Genomic DNA, 7,072 nt, shown 5'->3' on the forward strand with positions numbered 1-7,072 from the left:
ACACCTTAATCTATGGTGTGTAGAAACTCCACCATTGAAAATACATAAGAACAAGGTCTAGGCATGGCCGAATGGCCAGTCCCATGATCTAAGATAGCATAAGACTACTCAAAGATAGCTACCCAGATGTCTAATACAATAGCAAAAGGTCCTATTTGTAGAGAACTAGTAGCTTAGGGTTTACAAAGATGAGTAAAGGACATAAAAATCCACTTCCGGGCCCACTTGGAGTGTGCTTGGGCTGAGCATTGAAGCATTTTCGTGTAGAGACTCTTCTTGGAGTTAAACACCAGCTTTTGTGCCAGTTTGGGCGTTTAACTCCCATTCTTGTGCCAGTTCCGGCGTTTTACGCCAGAATTCTTGAGCTGACTTGGAACGCCTGTTTGGGCCATCAAATCGCGGGAAAAGTATGAACTATTATACATTGCTGGAAAGCCCAGGATGTCTACTTTCCAACGCAGTTAAGAACGCGGCAATTGGGCTTCTGCAGCACTAGAAAATCAACTTCGAGTGCAGGGAGGTCAGAATCCAACAGCATCTGCAGTCCTTTTTAGCCTCTAAATCAGATTTTTGCTCAGGTCCCTCAATTTCAGCCAGAAAATACCTAAAATCACAGAAAAACACACAAACTCATAGTAAAGTCCAGAAAAGTGAATTTTAACTAAAAACTAATAAAAATATAATAAAAACTAACTAAAACATACTAAAAACATACTAAAAACAATGCCAAAAAGTGTATAAATTATCCGCTCATCAGAAAGGGCCCATGAAGTCAATACCCCATACATCAAAAAACTCAATCTCCCAGATCCCTTGTTGAGGCATGGCATAACTGTGAGGCAGATTACCAGATCTTTGGCAACTGTCACAATTAAGTACAAACACTCGGGAATCTTTATAGAGAGTAGGCCAGTAGAAACCACATTAGAGGACTCTTGTGGCTGTTCGCTCACTTCCAAAATATCCTCCATATTGTGATCCATGGCAATGCCATAGGATATTATGCGCTTCTTCTTTAGGCACACATCTACGGATTACTCCGTCTGCAAATCTCTTGAAGAGATATGGTTCATCCCAAAGATAGTACTTTGCATCTGTGATCAATTTCTTTGATTGCTGCCTACTGTACTCTTTGGGTATGAACCTCACTGCCTTGTAGTTTGCAATGTCTGCAAACCATGGCACTTCCTGGATGGCAAAGAGTTGTTCATCCGGAAAGGTTTCAAAGATCTCAGTAAGAGGGAGGGACGCCCCTTCTACTGGTTCTATTCGGGACAGGTGATCTGCTACTTGGTTCTCTGTCCCTTTTCTGTCTCTTATTTCTATATCAAACTCTTGCAAAAGCAACACCCATCTGATGAGTCTGGGTTTTCAATCCTGCTTTGTGAGTAGATATTTAAGAGTAGCATGATCAGTGTACACAATCACTTTTGATCCTACTAAATAGGATCTAAACTTGTCAATGGCGTAAACCACCGCAAGCAACTCTTTTTCTATGGTTGTGTAATTCTTCTGTGCATCATTTAAAAAATGACTGGCATAGTAAATGACGTGCAGAAGCTTGTCATGCCTTTGTCCCAACACTGCACCAATGGCATGGTCACTGGCATCACACATTAATTCAAATGGTAATGTCCAGTCTGGTGCAGAGATGACTGGTGCTGTGACCAGCTTAGCTTTCTGAGTCTCAAACGCCTACAGACACTCCTTATCAAAGATAAATGGTGTGTCAGTAGCTAGCAGATTACTTAGAGGTTTGGCAATTTTTGAAAAATCCTTTATAAACCTCCTATAGAATCCTGCATGCCCCAGAAAGCTTCTGATTACCTTAACATCGGCTGGTGGTGGTAATTTTTCAATTACCTCTACCTTAGCTTGATCCACCTCTATTCCCCTGTTCAAGATTTTGTGCCCAAGGACAATTCCTTCAGTCACCATAAAGTGACTTTTTCCCAGTTTAAAACCAGGTTAGTCTCTTGGCACCTTTTTAGAACAAGTGCTAGATGGTCAAGACAGGAGCTGAATAAGTCTCCAAATGCTGAAAAGTCATCCATGAAGACTTCTAGAAATTTTTCCACCATATCAGAGAAAATTGAGAGCATGCACCTTTGAAAGGTTGCAGGTGCATTGCTCAAGCCAAATGGCATCCTTCTGTATGCAGATACTCCAGATGGACATGTGAATGCTATTTTCTCTTGATCCTGGGGATCTACTGCAATTTGATTATAACCTGAATATCCATCCAGGAAGCAGTAATATTCATGACCTGCTAGTCTTTCCAGCATCTGGTCTATGAATGGTAAAGGAAAATGATCCTTTCTGGTGGCTGTATTGAGCCTTCTATAATCAATACACATACGCCACCGTGTAACTATTCTTGTAGGAACCAGTTCATTTTTTTCATTAGGAATTACTGTCATGCCACCTTTCTTAGGGACAACTTGGACATGGCTTACCCAGGGGCTATCAGAAATAGGATAAATGATCCCAACCTCTAGTAATTTAGTGACCTTCTTCTGCACCACTTCCTTCATGGCTGGATTCAACCGCCTTTGTGGTTGAACCACGGGCTTGGCGTCACCTTCCAATAGAATATTGTGCATGCATCTGGCTGGGCTAATGCCCTTAAGATCACTGATGGACCACCCAAGAGCTGTCTTGTGTGTCCTTAGCACTTGAATTAGTGCTTCCTCTTCCTGTGGCTCTAAGGTAGAGCTTATGATTACAGGAAAGGTATCACCTTCTCCCAGAAATGCATATTTCAGGGATGGTGGTAATGGTTTGAGCTCGGGTATAGGAGGTTTCTCCTCTTCCTGAGGGATTTTCAGAGGTTCTATCATTCTCTCTGATTCCTCCAGATCAGACTGAACATCTTTAAAGATATCCTCTAGCTCTGATTCGAGACTCTCAGTCATATTGACCTCTTTTACCAGAGAGTTAATAATATCAACACTCATGCAGTTATTTGGGGTGTCTGGATGCTGCATAGCTTTCACAACATTCAACTTGAACTCCTCCTCATTGACTCTCAGGGTTACTTTCCCTTTTTAGACATCAATAAGGGTTCGGCCAGTTGCTAGGAAAGGTCTTCCTAGAATGAGAGTTGCTCTCTTGTGCTCCTCCATTTCCAGCACCACAAATTCAGTAGGAAAGGCAAATGACCCAACCTTGACAATCATGTCTTCAATCACGCCTGATGGGTATTTAATGGAGCCATCAGCAAGTTGGAGACATATCCGGGTTGGTTTGACTTCTTCAGTCAAACCAAGCTTTGTGATAATAGATGCAGGTATTAGCTTGATACTTGCTCCATGATCACTAGAGCTTGCTTGGTACAAGTACCCTCTATTGTGCATGGTATCATAAAGCTTCCAGGATCTTTAAGCTTCTTAGTTAAGCATTTCAGAATGACTTCACTGCATTCTTCAGTGAGGTAAACTTTTTCAGTTTCCCTCCAATCCTTCTTATGACTTAAGATCTCTTTCATGAACTTAGCATAAGAGGGTATTTGCTCAAGTGCCTCTGCAAACAGAATCCTTATTTCAAGAGTCCTGAGATAGTCTGCAAAGCGGGCAAATTGCTTATCCTGTTCCGCTTGGCGGAGTTTCTGAGGATAAGGCATTTTGGCTTTGTGTTCCTCAACCTTAGTTGCTGTAGGTTTATTGCCACAAATGTAGGTTGAGAAGCCTTTTTAAAAGGGTTATTATTAGCACTTGTATGTGTCTGATCCCCCACTGGCATTTGAATGCTAGGGGTGGAAGCTGGAGTGGCGTTAGACGCCAACTCCTCACCTGTTTCTAGCGTTTGAATGCCAGAACTATGCTTTCTTTGGGCGTTCAGTGCCAATTCCTTGCTTGTTTCAGGCGTTGAACGCCATGACTGAACATGGTTTGGGCGTTCAGCGCCAGCTTCCCACCCATTTTCTGGCGTTTGAACGCCAGAATTATTCCTCTCTGGGCTCTTAATGTCCTCAGAGGGATTTTGGGTAGTTTGCTCATTTCTTGGCTTTCTGCTATCTTGAAGTGATGTTTTTAATATTTTTCCACTTCTTAATTGAACTGCTTGGCACTCTTCTATTATTTGTTTTGATAGCTGCTGTTCTGTTTGCTTCAACTGTACTTCCATATGCATATTAGCCATTCTTGTTTCTTGTAATATCTCCTTGAATTCGGCTAACTGTTTTGTTAGAAAATCCAATTGCTGATTGAATTCTATAACTTGTTCTGCAGGACTCATTTCAGCAGTTACTGTTTTAGCCTCTTCTTTCATAGAAGGTTCACTACTCAGGTATAGATGCTAATTTCTGGCAACTGTATCAATGAGCTCTTGAGCTTCTTCTATTGTCTTTCTCATGTGTATAGATCCACCAGCTGAGTGGTCTAGAGAAATCTGAGCTCTTTCTGTAAGCCCATAGTAGAAGATGTCTAACTGCACCCACTTTGAAAACAATTCAGAGGGGCATTTTCTTAGCATCTCTTTGTATCTCTCCCAAGCATCATAGAGAGATTCATTATCTCCTTGTTTGAAGCCTTGAATGCTCAGCCTTAGCTGTGTCATCCGTTTCGGAGGAAAATAGTGATTCGAAAATTTTTCTGACAGCTGTTTCCATGTCTTTATGCTGTCCTTAGGTTGGTTATTTAACCACCTCTTAGCTTGGTCTTTTACAGCAAATGGGAACAGTAATAGCCTATAGACATCCTGATCTACCTCCTTATCATGTACTGTGTCAGCAATTTGTAAAAACTGTGCCAGAAACTATGTAGGTTCTTCTTGTGGAAGACTGGAATACTGGCAACTTTGCTGCACCATGATAATGAGCTGAGGATTCAACTCAAAACTACTAACTCCAATGGAGGGTATACATATACTACTCCCATATGAAGCAGTAGTGGGGTTAGCATATGACCCCAAAGTCCTTCTGGACTGTTCATTTTCACTTATGTCCATGTTGGAGTAAAAGGGGTAATGTGGATTTAAATTTTTAGTTTATAAATAAATAAAAAAATAAAAAAAATGATTTTTGAAATAAAATAAAATAAAATAAAAACCAAAATAAAAATAAGATAAAATAAGAAAATTAAAATTAAAAAATTAATAAGAATTTGAAAATATTTTATGAAGATTTTCAAAAAAAGTGAGGACAGAGAAAATGGTTAGGATATTTTCGAAAAAGATATAATAATATATTTTTTTTAATCTTAAAAGGATAAGATTGAAAAATTTTGAAATTAAAATCTGAATTTTTATAAAAAAATTTTGAAAAAGTGGCTTAAAAATAGTTAGAAAAGATATTTTTTTTGAATTTTGAATTTTATGATGAAAGAGAAAAACATACAAAAGACACAAGACTTAAAATTTTTAGATCTAATGCTCCTTGTTTTCGAAAATTTTGGAGGGAAAACACCAAGGAACACCAAACTTAAAAATTTTAAGATCAAAACATACAGAAGACTCAAGAACACTTTGAAGATTCACAAGAACAACAAGAACAAAAGAAAGAACACCAAACTTAAAATTTTTAGAAAACTTCAATAAAATTTTTGAAAATTATAAAAAAGATTAACAAGAAAATACCAAACTTAAAGTTTGGCACAAGAATTAATCAAAGAAAAATTATTTTTAAAAAGATTTTAAAAAGAAGATACCCAATTATCAAGAACATAGACAAACACTCTAGCCAATTGGGCAGTAAAGGTAACACTTTTTTTTTGAAGAGGTATATTTATATTATTCCTTTTGGAAGACTAATGCTTTGGAAAAGAACAAGAAAAACTAAAAATCAAACAAGAAAAATAAAAAAGAACAACTTAAAGATCAAAGAACACAAATTCGAAAATTTAAAAGGAAAATATAAAATACACGGAACACACGAAAAAAAATTAAAAATTGATAAAGAAAAATAATATTTTTGAAAAATTTTTGAAAAGGGAAAAAAGGACTTCAGAATTTAATGACCCTATAGCAACAAAAATAAATTATTCCTAATCTAAGCAAAAAAATAAACCTTTAGTTGTTCAAACTCAAACAAACCCCGGTAACGGCGCCAAAAACTTGGTGCACGAAATTATAATCCCAATATCAAAATCAAGATTTCTTATGACTTCGTACCACTAACCAGCAAGTGCACTGGGTCGTCCAAGTAATATCTTACGTGAGTAAGGGTCGATCCCACGAAGATTATTGGTTTGAAGCAAGCTATGTTTATTTTATTATTCTTAGTCAGGATATCAATTATAATTATCAGTTTGAATTATTAGAAAAATAAAAGAGTGTGAAATAGTTACTTGTTATGCAATAATGGAGAATATGTTGGAGTTTTGGAAATGCTTTGTCCTTCTTATTTAAGCTTTCCTCTTGTATTCCTCTTCCCACACGCAAGGCTCCTTCAATGGCAAGCTGTATGTAGGGTGTCACGGTTGTCAATGGCTACTTCCCATCCTCTCAGTGAAAATGGTCCAAATGCTCTGTCACAGCACGGCTAATTATCTGTTGGTTCTCGATCATGCCGGAATAGAATCCATTGATTCTTTTGCGTTTGTCATCACGCCCAACAATTGCGAGTTCGAAGCTCATCACAGCCATCCAATCCTTGAATCCTACTCGGAATACCACAGACAAGGTTTAGACTTTCCGGATTCTCATGAATGCCGCCATCAATTCTAGCTTATACCACGAAGATTCTGATTAAGGAATCTAAGAGATACTCATTCAATCTAATGTAGAACGGAGGTGGTTGTCAGGCACACGTTCATGGGTTGAGGAAGGTGATGAGTGTCACAGATCATCACCTTCTTCGTAGTGAAGCGCGAATGAATATCTTAGATAGGAACAAATGTGTTTGAATGGAAAACAGAAAGAATTGCATTAATTCAACGGGACGCTGCATAACTAAATTGTCAATCGAAAACCAATCCCCGGCAACGGCGCCATAAACTTGATGTTTGCATAACCTTGATGCTATGATTTTAGGAAATTGCACAATCGGCAAAATTCCTTCCGGCAAGTGCACCGGTTATCGTCAAGTAAAAACTCACAATAGAGTGAGGTCGAATCCCACAAGGATTGGTTGAGT

At 38.4% G+C, this 7,072-nt stretch overlaps 1 pseudogene; it reads right to left on the bottom strand.

Moving 5' to 3' along the window:
* The window catches only part of LOC127747619 (uncharacterized), a 101,095-nt pseudogene that overhangs the window by 8,621 nt on the left and 85,402 nt on the right, over nucleotides 1-7,072 (bottom strand).

This window comes from Arachis duranensis, chromosome 5, assembly GCF_000817695.3.
Source record: "Arachis duranensis cultivar V14167 chromosome 5, aradu.V14167.gnm2.J7QH, whole genome shotgun sequence".
NCBI classification, from domain to species: Eukaryota; Viridiplantae; Streptophyta; class Magnoliopsida; order Fabales; family Fabaceae; genus Arachis; species Arachis duranensis.